Genomic DNA, 17,195 nt, shown 5'->3' with positions numbered 1-17,195 from the left:
AATTAGATGATTGCATATAAATATGCTCCAATAAACTCCAAATGCTGATTGAAAATATTCTATGAATCTTTAGAAATCTGCCTATTGAAGATTCCCATTATTAAATTATTAAAATTAGTATTCATATCTCTATCTAATTGTTTTACTTTTCTAAATCCTTTTATTATTGATATACAAAGGTAAAGAGAGATATACACAAAGGTAGAAAGAGGATTAAAATGACCCTCCACATATGTATCACCCAAGTTCAACAACTGTCAACCCACAGCCAATCTTGCTTTGTTTATAACTCCATCCACTCCTTTTCCTACTTATTGGGGATTATTTTGAAGTAAATCCCAGATAACATATCATTTTACCTGTAGCTATGTTAGTATGTATCTTTTAAGCACAAGGCCACTCTTTAAAAACATAATCACAATACCATTTTCACATAAAAAATAAACAATACTTGCTAAACATTATCCCTTTTAACCCAGCCTTCCACTATCTAGTTGACAAAGAGTTTGTCCAGTGTGAAAACCTAAATTCTTCAACTTAAAATTCTATCAGTGGGTTGAACTAACACTGACATAAATTGAATCCAGTTAATTTCAGATAAGAAGTACATAGTTCATAAGGGAAAAGTTTTATATCAGATGCGACTGAGCCAATGAACAGTGACTGATTCTGGAACACCCAGAGAAAAAGGCTATAGTTACCTATACTCAATAGTGTATCAAAGAGGAAAGGTGCTAGCTAGAAAATTCTATCCACCCACCCAGTATCCTGATCATTTTATTGAGATGCTCAGCAACTGCCGTATGCGGACTTGACATGGCCAAAAAAAGGTGCTTTTCAGTTTTAAAGGCAACATCTTGGAGAGAGAGATAATAGAGAGTTTTCCAGGATTCATTAAATTCATCAAAGACTAGCCATTTCAGATAAAATTAAATGCTGCCTGCAGAGGAAACTCATGTTGTCAGGGAGCCAAAAGTCTCCAGATGTTAGGGAACTGCAAGCTTGGAGATTAAACATGTAAATTCAGTTTTTCAATTGTGAAGGTACTGACTCTGAAAATAAAAGACATTAGATAAACTGGCCATATAAGTATTGATTTACAGGTCTTGATTTTCTTCCCCATAGTTTATGTTTTTAAAGAGGAATGGAATGTGTGATTAGACTTGGAATAACACATTTTGGGGGAGACTTACCAGAATGATTAAAAAAAAAAGAATAATAAGGGAGAAAGAGTATTTGGAAGTGAAGTTTATAGGAGGGAAAATTCTCTCAATGAAGTTATAAAATGGTACTCTATGAAAGACAACTGATATGACATAGAAGGTTGAACTTGCAAGGAGAGATCAGACATTAACTTTTGTGCCCCCTGTATTTCATCTTTCTTTGAACCAGGTAAGTGCTTGTATCACTGAGGATTAGAGTAAGCTACATATAACAGGAAAAAACCAAGACAGGACTTTATTTCTCATTTACATAAAATAAGTCTGGAGGTAGTCAGTTGCTGGTTTATGAGACAACTCTACAAAGTTGTTATATGCTCAGATTTGCCCATATCTCTGATTTACTATCCTTAGTTTATCCTTTGTCTTCATTGCCCAAAATGGCTGCTGGAGCACCAGCCATTTCATCTATATTCCAAGCAGCAAAATAAAGAAAGAGAAGAAAGGTTGCTCCATTTTGCAGATGTCTTGTAGTAATGCCCACATAAAATTTGAGTAAAACATATTCTCTTGGCCACACCTAGATGCAAGAGACAGTGGAAAATGTAATCATTTAGCTGGGTGCCATGTGCCAAACTAAAAAAAAAAAAGGCAAAGATGTTGGGAAACAATTCTCAGCTTTTGCCATAGAACTCCATATAGAATAAAGATAAATTAAGGAAAGAGAGAATAAGTACATTTCAGGAGGAAAAAGAAGTAGTAAATATGTTGAGGAAAATAAGTATGTGATTAGAGCTGGGCGTGGTAGCTCACATCTATAATCCCAGCACTTTGGGAGGCAGAGGTAGGAGGGCTGCTTGAGCTCAGGAGTTTGAGACCAGCCTGGGCAACATGGTGAGACCTTGTCTCTACGAAAAATTAGCCAGGCATGTTAGTGAATGCCTGTAGTCCCAGCTACTTGGGAGGCTGAGGCAAGAGGATCACTGGAGACAAGAGTTCGAGGCTAGAGTAAGCTGTGATTTCTACTGCACTCCAGCCTGGGCAAAAGAGCAACACTCTTTAACCATTGTTTACTGAAATCACATAACATGCTAAACACTATGCTAGATGCTTTATACACATCATCGCATATCATAAACAACACAGCACTGAGGTGGTAGATACAATTAACCTGATTTTACAAATAAGAAAACTCAACCTTAGAGAGGTTGGGCAACTTACTGAAGGTTACACAGCTACTAGATAGAAAAGCCATGATGTAAACCCAGTTCTACTTGATTCCAAAGTGTATTTTTCAAAAATTCTCTTCATATAACAGGGTTGGAGAACAATCTAAAATAAAAATAAAGTAATATAAAATAAAAGAAAATAAAAATAAATTTAAAATGATTTTAAATTAAATCAAAGAAAAATCCTCAGTGTGGTCCATGTAGCGGCAGCCTTGGAATTACTTGGAAGCTGTTAAAAAAGCAGACTCCCCACCCCCACCCCAAACTACTAAATTTGAACCTGATTTAACCAAGACCCCAAGGTAAGTAGTAAGCCCATTATAATTGGAGAAATACCACTCTCTACCACCCTACTATAAATATATCAGATCTCACCGATAATAAAACCCCAAATTTAGTCTTAGGGACTAAGTTGCAGTGTGAGTTTCTGTAGTAACACGAATTCCTCATATGTCATTAGCAAATAGGGGAATGATTTCCAAGCAGTATGGAAGTCACCTTGACTCAGCTGTGACTTTTTTTCCCAGCACATTAATTTTTTGATCCCATCAAGTCCACGTAAAACAAATTAACACAGCTGAGCATCTAGCCACAGAGAACAAAGCACGGCACATGGTGCCCATTCACTTCAAGTTAGCTTTTGGCTCACTTTCTCTCCATGTTGTGTCTTTGAACTGCTTACTGCAGCAAGCACTTAATCTCTGCATTGACTCTCTTTTCTCATAACTCAGCAACTTCTTCCTCTTCTTATACCCCTTCCACCAAGCACTTTCACCTTCTTTGTAGTAAAAGTACTATATTTGCTATATTATTTCCTTGATTGGTGGCAATTTAACATGTCTTTAATAATTCTTATTAGGATTTTGGCACTGTTGTTAGTTGCATTGGTTTTAAGAAATCTATCTCAATCCTATTTTTCCTTAGTTTTCCCAGTAATTTTTCCAATCAATTTTGCAGAACGAAAGGAACAACGTACATTGTGTTAAAACAAAAATGTCTGCATTCTGGAATGGCGAAAGGATTTCAGAATAAACACTAACCTTCTGCTTTTAGAAAGCACCCATTATTTTTTATTTCTTTTTTTTTTTCTGTTTTTGGAGTTGAGGTCTGCTACATTGCCCAGGCTGGATTTGAACTCCTGGGCTCAAGCCATCCTCCCGAGTAGCTGGGACTACAGGTGCACACTACCGTATCCAGCTAGCACCCATTATTCTCAAAGATGCGGCACAATTATGGAAGATATGATGGGCTTTAAAATAGAGGAAATGCATCAAACTACTCACTGAGAAAAATTCCCAGATAAGAGTTAAAAATGCTCCCAGCATTGAAATATTATCATAATGAAATTTTCTGAGAAAAGTCCAAGTGATTAACACAGACCTTGACCCAGCTTCTGCCTCGGAGGCTTCCCCTGGTCTCCACTTCAGTTCTTGACAAACTCACATTTCCATTTGGCACAGAGACTACCCCCTATTATCCCTGGGCCCACTCCTGGGCCCTGGTGATTTTCCATTGCTGATACATACCTGCCTGAGCAGACCCCTAGCCCAGCCATAACAGGGATGCTTGCAGCTGCTCTCTGGAGTCCTGCCTCAAACCCCAAACCTCAACTCAAACGTTAAAACTCAAACCTCAGCTTCTGCTTGAAGTTGAGGATGTGACTGTGAATGAAACCTATGTTTTCTAAGGCTTACAAAACTCTTTCTTTCTCTCTGTTTCTCTCTCTCTCTCCTTTTCTCTCTCTCACACACGTACACACTATTACCACTAATTTAATTAATATCTAGTGAATTAAGAATTGTTGTTTCAAATAATGACATTTTGTCCTTAATTCCTCTACATCTCATATAACACTTATGTCTGATTATGACATTTCTTCCTTGAATTTTGTCCCTAAAATGCATTCCCTTTTTGATCAAAACCCCTTGTAAGGATAGATAAGATACTGTTGGCACTAGAAGAAAAGCCAGAGTCTACAATTTTTTAGTCACTTTCAGTCCATTTTTCTTTGCTTGGCCCAAAATCTTAAAGAGGCTATTCAGTCTTTCTGAACTTTTCTTTGATCACCTTTAGAAACCTCATGTAACAAATATTTTATACCTTTTTATTTAAATAAAAAATTTTAAAAATCTAGTGCACCACATGTTTAATACTCATACTCCCAAACATCGAAATATCTATTTTCTTGTCTTATTCTTCTCTTCATCTAACCCCTCCTACTTACTATAATTTTATATATATATATATATACATATATATATATATATATATATTTTATTTATTTTTTTTTTTTGAGACAGAATCTCACTCTGTCGCCAGGCTGGAGTGCATGACCTTGGCTCACTGTAACCTCCACCTCCCAGGTTCAAGCAATTCTCCTGCCTCAGCCTCCCAAGTAGCTGGGACTACAGGCACGCGCCACCATGCCCAGCTAATTTTGTTTCACCATGTTGGCCAGGATGGTCTCGATCTCTTGACCTTGTGATCCACCTACCTCGGCCTCCCAAAGTGCTGGGATTCTATAATTATTTTAATGTTATAGAGAATCCTGTTTTAAAAGTTTGCCAGTTCAGAGGAACAAGTCTACAATAGTATAGGTAAATCTTAAACAAATCTGCTACTGTAAATTCTTTCGTCTTTTTCTATTAACAGTATTTTTTCTTTTTCTTTTCTTTTTTTTTTTTTTGGTATAACAGTTTTTATCTCACAAAAAACTCTCAGTTGTGTGTGTGTGGGTGGGGGTTTCATCATAAAATAACATGATATAGACAGAACACAGCTGTTTTTATAGATATACTCAAGACAGTGACAACACCCAGTTTCTCAGACAGTGATTTCCTCAAATCATACAAGTCATCAACTGAGTAATCAGAAAAGGAAAGCATACCATTTACAACTGAAGAAAGACAAAATCTGTAATTGAAATCTGTCCTCTCATGGTTTTAGTCAAACAAATTCACAATTACTAATTTTGACAAATGCACATTCCAGGGAGAAGAGATACTGCAGCTAACTCCTGCAATACGAAATTTAACTTGACATTTTAATACAAGAAGATTGATGAGTATGTTGATAAGTGGAGACTCCAAGCCAGAATAAAACATACACCTTGTTCAAAAGAATCACATTTGGCAGTTTAGGGGATTAGGATTGTATGTGAAGAAACTATATCAAAATCTACAAATGGGAAGGTGGGCTCAGAGTTGAGAGCTCTGAGTAAGAATAAATAGTTCAAGAGAAAAGAAATGTAGTACTTTGGGAGGTAACTTGGGGTAGGAGAACAGCACGTAAGAGAGAGATGGAGAGAGAGGAGAGAGAGAAGACAGAGAGAGAGAGAGAGAGAATAATTTTCAAATATAGACATGAAACAGGATATAGTTAGAATGGGGCATTTAGAGTATCCTGGTGTTTACTGATGTTCTTATAAATTGAATATCTGATAAATATTTCCCATACCTTGCTGGATATCTTATCACTCAGAAAGCAGATAAAACTAGAGTAATAGCTGCCATTTGTTAACTACTCAGTTCCAAGCACTATACTAAGCACTTTGTGTATGTGATCCAATTGAACTATTTCAACCATCATGACAAGTATTATCCTCATTTTATAAATAAAGAAATCAAAGCTCAGACATTAATTGTACATGTTAAAACAGCTGGGAGGTAGAAGAGAAGAATTTGAACCCAAAGCCCATGTTCATAACCATCCCCCAAAAGTGAAAAAAAAAAAGTCGTAAGAAAAAGGTAAGCCTGTTGATTTAAATATTAGAATCAGACTTGCTGCTAGAAATGAGGAAAAGATAATTGTTTTTATTCAAATACAGAGGAGAAACATATGGTTCCATGAACAAAAACTCTAAAAGCTAATGTAATATAAGAGAGACAGGAAGTACCAATGCATATTCACCTGGCCGTCGTTTGAAGCTAAGATTGATTTAAACTGAAATTTAATATGAACAACAACATCTTCACCATGCAACATGGTTGTGTGATTCTTAACCTGACAGGAGACTTTTCCCACATGACTAGTTTTGAGGTCATTTAGCAGCTGATACACTTAAATTATTTTGAAGTGAAGGATTAAATTGTTCACTGACAGAAATCTAATTTCTGTTGCAAGGAGTTTAATTGTCAATGAGCGTGTATTTTTTTTTCTTTCTTGAGATGATGCAACAACTGCCACTGTTGAGTTTGCTTAAAGCCACACCAGCAGGAAGGATTTAAGTGCTTTGAGCGTCTAATCTATATTGGTCGAGGGAAAGCATGTTTAAAATGTTAAAAGTGCTTGTACTCTTTCACTCTCCAGCTTGGGATTTTAACAACTAGCCTTAATGCCAACTTCTTAAAGTCTCCATTAAAAAACACACCAAAAGAACCTAACATATTTGGCTAACTAAAACAGGAATTCACTTGATGAAGCTTTGAGCTCTGGCCAGTATGGCCACTTAGCTAATGGATTCCAGCCAGTAAGACTAACCTTGCCCCAACCCCAAAACAGTTGACCCACTGTGAGTGGAGCACAAGACTGTACACTTTCTTATCCACCCCCTATAGCAGCATAAGAAGGGTAAAAGTGAGTTGTTCTGTGTGTCATTAAAACCCTGGAAGTGTCCAGAAGTAGTGGTTGCTGACAATGAGGAGTATGTGGACTTAAATGTCTGCTTTTCCTGTGTTTTACTTTAAAATGAAAATACATTCAGAGACTGGACACAAAACTTCTTTTTAAAAAACGTTTTTATTATTATGGATTCATAATAGTTGTACACAATTATAAGGTACATCTAACATTTCAATACAAGCATACAATGTGTGACAAATCAGTCCAGAAGTAGTGGTTGCTGACAGTGAAGAATATATAGACTTAAATGTTTGTTTTTCTTGTGTGTTTTACTTTAAAATGAAAATACATTCAGAAACTGGACACAAAATTTCTTTTTAAAAAACGTTTTTATTATTATGGATTCATAATAGTTGTACATAATTATAAGGTACATCTGATATTTCAATACAAGCATACACTGTGTAACAAATCATGGTAATTGAGGTATCCAACACCTCAAGTATTTATCATTTCTTTGTGTTAGAAACATTCCAATTCCACTCTTTTAGTTATTTTGAAATACACAGTAAATTATTAACTATAGTTTCCCTATTGTGCTACCAAACACTAGATTTTATTCCTTCTAATTGTATTTTTGTACCAAATCTGAGGGGGCAGATTTTGTACTCATCTGCCCCCTCCCCACTACCCTTCCCAGGCTCTGGTAACCATCATTCTACCTTCTCTCTCCATGAGTTCTTTTTTTTTTTTTAAGCTACCACATATTAGTGCGAACATTCACACTAATGTCTTTCTGTGCCTGGTTTATTTCACTTAATGTCTTCCAGGTCTATCCATGTGGCAGCAAATGAAAGGACTTTTTTCTTTTTTGTGGCTGAAAAATATTATCTTACGTATATGTACCACATTTTCTTTACCCATCTATCCACTGATAGACACGTTGATTCCATATCTTGACAATTGTGAATCTTGCTGCAATAAATGTGAGAGGGCAGATACCACTCTAATGTACTAATTTCCTTTTTTTTTTTTTTTTTTATTTATGCAGGAGTGGGATTGCTGGCTCATATAGTGGCTCTATATTTAGGTTTTTGAGGAATCTCCATACTGTTCTTCACGGTGCTGTACATTCCTACCAACAGTGTACAAGTGTTCCTCTTTCTCCACATCTTTATCAGCATTCATTATTGCCTATCTTTTGGATAAAAGCCATTTCAACTAGGATGAGATTATACTTCATCCCAGTTTTGATTTGCATTTCTCTGATGATTAGTGATGTTAAGCATTTTTTTCATATACCTGTTGGCCATTTGTATGTCTTTTTTGAGAACTACCCATTCAGGTCTTTTGCTCATTTTTTAATTGGATTATTTTCCTATATTGTTTGAGCTCCTTATATATTCTGGCTATTAATCCTGTGATAGATGAGTAGTTTGCAAGTATTTTCTCCCAGTTGATGGGTTGTCTCTTCACTTTCTTGTTTGCTTTGCAGAAGGTTCTTAACTTGGCATGATACCATTTGCCAATTTTTGCTTTGCTTGCCTATGCTTTTAAGGTCTTACTAAGAAATATTTGGTTCTGAAGCATTTCCCTAACGTTTTCTTCTAGTAGTTTCAAATCTTAGATTCCAGTCTTTAAGCCATTTTGTTTTGATTTTTTTAATATGGCAAAAGATAGTGATCTAGTTTCATTCTTCTACATATAATTATCTGGTTTTTCCAGAATAATTTTTGGAAGAGACTGTCCTTTTCCCAATGTATGTTCTTGGCAGCTTTGTCAGAAATTAGTTGACTGTATATGTATTGATTTATTTATAGGTCCTCTCTTCTGTTCCATTAGTCCATGTATCTGTTTTTATGCCAGCACCATGCTGTTTTGTTTACTATAACTTTGTAGTATAATTTGAAGTCAGGTAATGTGATGCCTTCAGTTTTATTCTTTTGCTTAGGATTGCTTTGGCTATTCTGGGTCTTATTGTGGTTCCATATAAATTTCAGGATTTTTTTCCTCTTTCTGTGAAGAATGTCATTGATATTTTGATAGGGATTACATTGAATCTGTAGATTGCTCTGGGTAGTATGAGAGTTGTAACAATATTGATTCTTCCAATCCATGAACATGGAATATATTTCCCTTTTTTGTGTGTCCTCTTCAATTTCTTTCATCACTGGAAAGATCTCTACAATAAAAACAAAAGTAAATTTCTTACAAGTAAGTCTTTTAAGATAAGAAATTTTAAGATTCCTCCCAAGCTATACTGAAAATTTCCAAAGAGCAGGTATTATCTCTGTTATATTAATCACTATATCCAGAGCCCAAAGTATAGCAAACAGAAGACCCTCTATAATATAGGTCGACTGAACAAATGAACCTCTATATTTTACGGAGTTAGTTTGAGGTTTTTATGTTATCTCATCCCTATAGAGCCATAAAATGAATTTTTTGGTGGGGGCACACAAAATTGCACCACGACAGCTTTTCTCTTTAAAACAAGCACAAGAATAAAGCTAAACGCAAATATTCGCCGCACTGTAGAGCACTCCGCGTGCGCTATCCCGCGCTATTGGCTAACACTGCAACACTCAAAGACCCTGTCGCAAGATAATCACCTTTGCGCTTGCTCAGTTGCGGACTCCACAAACAGAGGGCGGGTTCCAAAGAAAAGGAAATAGTCATTGCGCCTGCGCCGCTCCTTCTGGGGCTTAGGCTGGCTGCGCAGGCGCACAGGTACCATTTTGACCGTAAACATCCTGCCGATTTGAACCGAGGATTTGGGCGGCAGGAAGAGCCGCGGCGTAACGGCAGCCATCTTGTTTGTTTGAGTGAATCGGAAAGGAGGCGCCGGCTGTGGCGGCGGCGGGAGCTGCTCCGAAGCTACACCTCGCTAGGGCTCCCCCCTTTCCCCGCCCCCTCCCCCGACCCTTTTCCCCTCCCCGGGCCACCCAGCCCGCCCAACTCCCAGGGGAGAGCAAGGTAAGAGACTCGGCCGACCCCTTCTTTTCCTCCAGCTCCCTCCCCCCACCCTTTCCCCGCCGCGCTGCCGTCGGGGAGCCGGACTCCTGGGGGCGGGAGGGCGAGGGAGAAGGCGGCCCTCGCCGCGCCCCCGCTTGCTGCCACCCTCCCGGCGCCCAAGCGGCGGCAACACCCGCCCAGCCCCCTTCGCCCCGGGCCCGCCCTCGGCCCGGACCCATGCAGCTTGGGCCCGCATCATCGCTTGTTCGGTAACAAATGGTTCTGATCCATTCTGAGATCTATAAAGGCTGTTACTCTGCGGGTCCGTCTCACGTCTCCCAGGAGGCCGGGGAAACCCTGGGCTGCGGAGGGAGGGGAGGAGGTTTGAACAAGCCCGCTCTGGGGACCGGGCCGCCTACTCCGCGGGTAAAAATGGCTGTCTGGGAGGAGGCGGTGGCGGGCCCGGCGCCCGCGGTGCCAGCCCCGGGAGCAGCAACCTTCCGCCAAACTCGGGTGCGGGGCTCAAGAACGTGCGGACCTGGTGGGGCGGGCGGTGGGGGGGAGGTCGGTGGGTGCCCCTCAGCCAGTGACTGCTGCTGCCCTCCTTTTTTAAAAAGATACTTTTTACGTTGGGAATGCTAAATATTGCCCTGACCTGTAGAAAAAGCGACGGAGGGAAGTTGCTGCTTATTCCAAGGATATTTGCATAATTGGTTTTTCCCTTCAACTTTTCCAATCATTCTTTAAAGTGATTAAGGATATCGGGTGTTGTAGAGACTCTCTGGGGAAGTGTGTGTTTCTGATAAATGCTTGATGCCCTTTTCGTCTCTGAAAAAGGCTTTTTGCGAATGATCCCCTCTGATAGTGTGGGGTGACACTGTCGGGTTTTGCTGCCAGACTTAGCGGCCTTCTTCAAATTGTAAGAGGGAAACGTTGGGGATTTACTTGGTCATTCTGATTTGTTAGTGTCTTCAACGTGGAAAAAAAAGCGTTTGTGTGAAGGGTTTCTGGGGAAGGCTTGTGTTTATCGGCTTCTTTTTGCAAGGGAAAGTTAATGTTTGCTGTCATTATACTGGTTAGAAGAGTAATTGGTTTTCAGGCAAAAATTTCTATTTTCTTAAATTGGGTGTAAATGCCAGCGGGCTGTGCGAGTCTGTAGGATTTTGGAGACAGGCAGGAGAAGGTTTCTGAAATCATGAAGTCATTAAATACCTTTGTTAATGTCGGAGGCAACCAATTATTCTTGGAAAGGCGTTGATGAGGACATACCATACGCCGTATCTAATCTTCAAATAAGTTAATAGTTTGTATAGTTGAGGTGACAGCAGTGCATAACTAATAGACATAGTGCTTTTTATACACAAGTCGGGATTACAAAAGAGAATTTCTGGTGAATTATTATTTTGTGAAACATACAAATTCTGAGAAACTGTCTTTTACGTTTGGTACAGAATGGAAATTTTCTAATTCTTGAGGAATAAAGGCTGTAGTTTTAGTTTAAATGTCATACCAGAGTTGTTAGGCATGATTATACTAGCTGGTTAATGTTTTGCTGCAAGATTGTCCTCAGAGTTACTCTGCATCAGCAGTGGCACTATGTTAGGTGTGCCCTTGTATTTAATTTTCATAATCTTTTTTGGTGAGTATTATCCCACTTTGTAGTTGAGAAATAACGTATTCACCGTTACAGAACAACTAAGAAAAGAGGGAGCTGAATTTGAAGCTACGGCTGTCTGATTGTAAAACCTTTAGTCAAAGGATGTTAGAACCAAAATGGAGTTCTAGTTTGCAGGGTTAGAAATACCTTCTGAGATCCTTCCCACCACTCCCCTGCAGAGGTAGCTCCATTCTGATCTGAGTTAGGTATTGATGTTGTCAAAGGTTTGGTAAATCACCAGATTTCTACCTTTCAGGTTTTTATAGTGGGGAAACTGAACTGCATAAAGGTTAGGCGGCTTAACCTGCTAGTTAATGACAATAGCAGGATTATGTCTTCTGAAATAGTTTTTACTTTGAATAGGTGGTGTATGTCCCGAATTAAAATATATGTGTGTGTACATATATATATATATCAAACAGTACAAAAAGGCAGGCCTCGCTTGCCCAGCATACCTACTTTCCAGAGGTAACCAGTATCACCAGTTTCGTGTGTACATCACAGATATTTTAGGCTTATTCAAGAACTAAATATATAGAGAAAGAGCATTCTTTTTTAAAACTCCAACTTTTCTGCACTTAACCTGGAGATTTTCCATGTTAGCCCAAATGTTGTTTTCTTGTTTAAAGCTGTGCTGTACAATCGTCCCTTGATATTAAAGGGGAATTGGTTCCAGGACCAAAACCACGAATTCCAAAGTCCCTTATATGAAATAGTGTAGTATTTGCATATAACCTACTCACATCCCATATACTTCAAATCATCTCTATTTATAATATTACAATTTAAATGCTATGTTAATAGTTAATATAGTTGTTATAGTTTTTTATTTGTATTATTTTTTGTCTCCTCCCCCCCCCCAACAATTTTTGATCCTGGGTTGGTTTAGTCCATGGATGCAGAAGCCATGGATAAGGAGGACGGACTGTATTCCGTTGTTTGGGTATATTAATTTATCATATCATTTATTGATGGCCAAGTAGGTTATTTCGAATGTTCTATTCTGCTCTGGCAAGGCAGCATAGTGTTGTACTTAGAAGTGTGGATTCTGAAGTTCAAGTTCCACTTCCATTAAATACTAGTGACATTTACTTATCTTCATCTGTTTTCTCCATTTGTAAAATGGGCCAGTATTTACTTCTGTAGGACAGTCATGAAGAGGTTGGCTACATGAAACATGTAGTGCTTTAGTAAGTTTTTTTGGGGTTTTTTGGTGTTTGGATTTTTGGTTTTGTCTTTAGTAATATGCATCTCCAAGTGTATCTTTTGGTTACTGAAAATGCAATTTTTGGCTAGAAAGTGTAAGTGAAATTTTTATAAAATGTTGTCATATTGTCCTTCAGAGAGGACAGTACCAATTTACACAACCACTGTCCTGCCATGCTTTCTAATGTGTGAAATTTTGGTAATGACTGATACTATCCTAGAAGCATGAGCCTCAGTTTGACTGATTCTTTGAAACAGTCTTAAATTGCCATTTTTTGTATTCTTGAATATGTTCTAAAATAGCAGTCTTTCTGCTGTTTCACATCAGACTTTAAATTTTTAGGATCAATTGAAAAAAAATGCTTGCTGCTTTAGAAAAAAATGATTCTCAAATCATGAAATGCTAAGTTATGCTCTGGTATCAAATGCAGATTTTCTGCACAGGGTTTTCATAAAGGATTTAGCAGAATATAGAATCTTCAAAACCTGAAGAGCTTAATCGACTTTTTAAAAGATTAGATAAAGTTTGGTATTATCAAGGGAAAAAAAAATTGGCTTAAAAGGGAATTATAATTATACTTTCTCCTTATTCAGATACATACCAGGAGTCGATCCACCACTGCTCCTTTGGCTTCCTTTAGCTATTAGAGTGATTTCCTCTTGCTAATTGTTTCCCACATTAATTTTAGCATCGCTCTGCCTTCCTTAGCCCCATCCTATGCCAAACAGACATCTATTTAGGAATCTCTGCCTCTGCATAGCTGGGATATTTTAGGCACGGTGCTCTGACCAGCAGCTGAAGTGCTGGCCATGAGCTACTGACACCTGTTGAAAAATACCAGTAGTTTTAATTTTTAAAACGTCTAAAATTTTTTACATATGTCAATTATGAGATCACTTGGTGGATCTTATTTACTTATTCATTAAGCACATATTTAGTAATTGTCGTGCAACAGATAGTATTCTAGAAGCTTAATATTACGGAGTTTTTTGTTTAGGATACAGTTGCTTGCTTCCGTAGTGGAACTTGGGTCTTGTCCTGTACAACAGCGATTATATTTCTCAGAAAACGCTGCCATGTTGGATTTCTATGAAGTTCTCTAGATTTTATAACATAGTAGGAGCAGCTTAAGTTTTGTTAGAACATTTTAAGACTTGAAGTAGGCACTGATTTGAAACATAGGAGGCTCTCTTCCAGTATGGGAAGCGTGTTTTAATCTGTAAAATACTAAATGGCAAATAAAGCATCTTTTAGGTGTTATTAGTTAATGCTTGTACGTTAAGAATATTTTGTCTGAGTTCTTAGTATAGAGCATAGTATTTCTTCATTCTTTTCTTTTTTTTCTTTTTCCAATAAAAACAGAGTCTTGCTATATTGACCAGGGTGGTCTGGCACTCCTGTCCCTCAAGCAATCCTCTTACCTTGGCCTCCCAAAGTGCTGGGATGACAGGCGTGAGCCACCACGCCTAGCCAATTTCTTCCTTCCTTAACTCCAAATTTAGGAGGAAGAGTTTACAACATTAGACAGTTGAAAAAGCCTGTTTGTTTTTCTTTTGAGAGAAAATTTTTTTTGGTATGAATTAATAATCCTTTGGGAACATGAGATTGAGAGAATGAGAATTTCAAGGCTCTTTGCTGTTAAGTGATGGAAATGGAGATAAAGCAAACCTGACTGCAGTAGTCTTGCACCACAGCCCCCCACCCTCCCAAATATTTTTGACATGTAAGAAATCTGTTGCCTATGATATGCTTAACTAAAATATATTTTCTCTACATCATTGGAAAGAATTGGCACATTTTTAATTGAAAGTACAGTAAGCAAAATTCTCATTTTAAGATTTACAGACTCTGACAATATGAAAAACAGTTACTCTGTGTCTTTTAGAAAAAAGCTAATTCAAAAGAGATTTTAGTCCCACCTGTGGTGTAAGAGATCCAGCTTCTCTGTCTCTGCCAGCATTTGATGTTGCCGCTATTTTTTAATTTAGCTCTTTATTAAGTGTGTGGTGATAACGTTTTTGGCCTTAATTGGTGTTTCTCAAATGCCTAGGATGATTGAACGTCTCATGTTCTTATTTGTCATCACTAAACTTTTTCTGTGAAATTTCTCTTCTTTGGCTCACCTTTTTTTTTTTTCTTTTTAGACAGTCTTGCTGTGTCACCCAGACTGGAATGCAGTGTCGCTTTCTCAGCTCACTGCAACCTCCACAGCCTGAGTTCAAGCAATTCTCCTGCTTCAGCCACCTGAGTAGCTGGGATTATGGGTGCATGCCACCACATGTGGCTAATTTCTGTGTTTTTTAGTAGAGATGGGGTTTTGCCAGATTGCCCTGACTGGTCTTGAACTCCTGGCCTCAAGTGATCTGCCTGTCTTGGCCTGCCAAAGTGCTGGGATTACAGGCATGAGCCAGCATGCTTGCCTCTTTGCTTACTTTCTAATTGGATTTTTTTTTTTCTTTTTACCCCTGAAGTTTTGAGAATTCTTTACATACTCTATATCTGAGTTCTAGTCAGATGTGTGGTTTGCAAATATTTTTTCCCTAGTCTATAGTTTGTCTTTGCATTTCTCTCGTAGAGCAAAAGTTTAATTTGATAAAGGCGAGTTTATTGAGCAAGAACTTTTCTTTCATGGGTTGTGTTTTTGGTGTTGTGTCAAAATTTTTACCAAGCTTTAGATACTGAAGGTTCCCTCTGCCATTTTTTAAAAGTTTTGTCTGTTTTGAATTTTTATATAATGTGTGACATTTAGGTGGAGGGTTTTTTCCTTGCCGTTTTTGTTTTGTTGGGGGTGCGTGCGTGCGTGTGTGTGCATGCGTGCATGTTTTCTGGCCTTCCGATCGTATTTAATCACTTTAGCACCGTTTGTTGAAAAAATCTATCATTTCTCCATTAGATAGCTTTTGCATCTTTGTAAAAAAAAAAAAATCCGTTGAACTTAGTTGTGCGGGCTATTTCTGGGTTCTCAGTTCTGTTGCATTGACTGTGTTTCCTCTGCCAATACCAATCTTGAGTATTATAGCTATGCAGTAAGTCTTGAAATCAAACAGACTAATTTTTCTCACTTTTTAAAAAAATAGTTTTAGCTTTTTTAGTTTATTTTCTTTTCCATATAAATTTGATGATCTTGTCTATAAATGTAAAAAAACTCACTTATTTTAATAACTGTATTAAAATTTCTTTAAAAACTAAACAAATATGATACTTGTCAGCAGTCACACTTCGGGACAGTTGTCCTAGAGAAATGAAAACTTAACGTTCACCAAAAATATGTACATGAATATTTATAGAAGCTTTATTTGTAATAGCCAAAAACTGGGAAACAACTAAATGTCCTTCAGTAGGTGAATGTCCAAGCATATGGTGGTATATGCATCCCATGAAATGCTGTCCAACAGTTAAAGGGAATATACTATTGATAAATATAATAGCTTGGATCACAGAAGCATTGTGCTAGATCCAAAAAGCCATTTCAAAAAGTCACATAGTATATGATTCATTTATATAACTTTCTCAAAACAACAAAATTAAGTCCAGTGTGGTGACTCACACCTGTAGTTCCAACTACTTGAGAGGCTAAGGCAGGAGGATTGCTTGAGCCTAGGAGTTCAAGGCTGCAGTGAGCTATGATCGCATCACTGCACTCCAGCCTGGGAGACAAAATGAGACCCCATCTCTTAAAAGAAAAACAGTGACAAAATTAGAAATGTAGAATTAGAAATTAGAAATGGTGCTTGTCAAGACTTAGGAATGGCAGGAAGAGAGGGATGAATGTGAAGAGTTTTATAGTGATGGAATAACTATGTATCTTTTTGCAGTAGTGATTATACAAATCTGCACATGTGATAAACTGTTATAAAAGTCTATAGACATATTGAACCAATGTCAGTGCCCTGGTTTTGATACTATATTGTGGTTATTTAAGATGTCACCATTGGGAGAAACTAGGTAAAGTACACAGGACCTACTGTCTGTATAACTCCCTGTGACTATTTCAAATTAAAATTTTAAAGTGCTTTTTATGTATTGTACATGTACTTAATTTTGTTTCTATAAAGCAAGGCATATATCGTTTTCTAGTAGTGGACATTTTAGAAAAAAATTAAAACAATAGATTTGTTTTAAATCTGGAAATTCATGCAGCTAATATACTCTTCTGAACTGGGATTTTCAGGCTGCCTTTCTGAATACATTAGAGTGCTGAAGGAAAGTAAAATGTCAGTAACATATTTGTGATTCCAAGACTTTCAGTCATAAGATAAATCTTCTGCTGTACCATGGTCCCTGATTTCATATTTAAATTATAAGTAGACAAATGCTTTGTAAGTTCTTGAGTTAAGAAAACTATATATATAATTCTTTACCTTTTTTTGAACCTCGATTTTTCTAAACTACCCACCTGTAAAATGGGGCCAGCCCACCTGCTTAGC

The 17,195-nt window shown here is 37.7% G+C and overlaps 1 protein-coding gene and 1 long non-coding RNA gene across 4 annotated transcripts in view; one reads left to right on the top strand and one right to left on the bottom strand.

The window, feature by feature from the left end:
* Nucleotides 1-7,670: 7,670 nt before the first annotated feature.
* On the bottom strand, nucleotides 7,671-10,352 carry LOC116276401. The gene is made up of 2 exons (XR_004185913.1): nucleotides 9,562-10,352; nucleotides 7,671-9,131 (listed from the first exon to the last, which is right to left on the bottom strand). It is a non-coding gene; the product is annotated as an uncharacterized LOC116276401 (long non-coding RNA).
* Nucleotides 9,751-17,195, top strand: part of RAD21 (RAD21 cohesin complex component) — a 28,962-nt gene continuing 21,517 nt past the window's right edge. The window contains exon 1 of one of the 3 annotated variants that reach the window (XM_003903092.5): nucleotides 9,751-9,925. The gene's annotated coding sequence lies outside the window, so the exon portion shown is untranslated. Of the gene's footprint in view, nucleotides 10,227-17,195 lie in introns of all 3 variants that reach the window. The other 2 variants (XM_021942578.2, XM_021942579.2) reach the window with 2 other exon arrangements.

This window comes from Papio anubis, chromosome 8 (assembly GCF_008728515.1).
Source record: "Papio anubis isolate 15944 chromosome 8, Panubis1.0, whole genome shotgun sequence".
NCBI lineage: Eukaryota > Metazoa > Chordata > Mammalia > Primates > Cercopithecidae > Papio > Papio anubis.
This window is presented reverse-complemented; position numbering and strand designations above follow the sequence as displayed.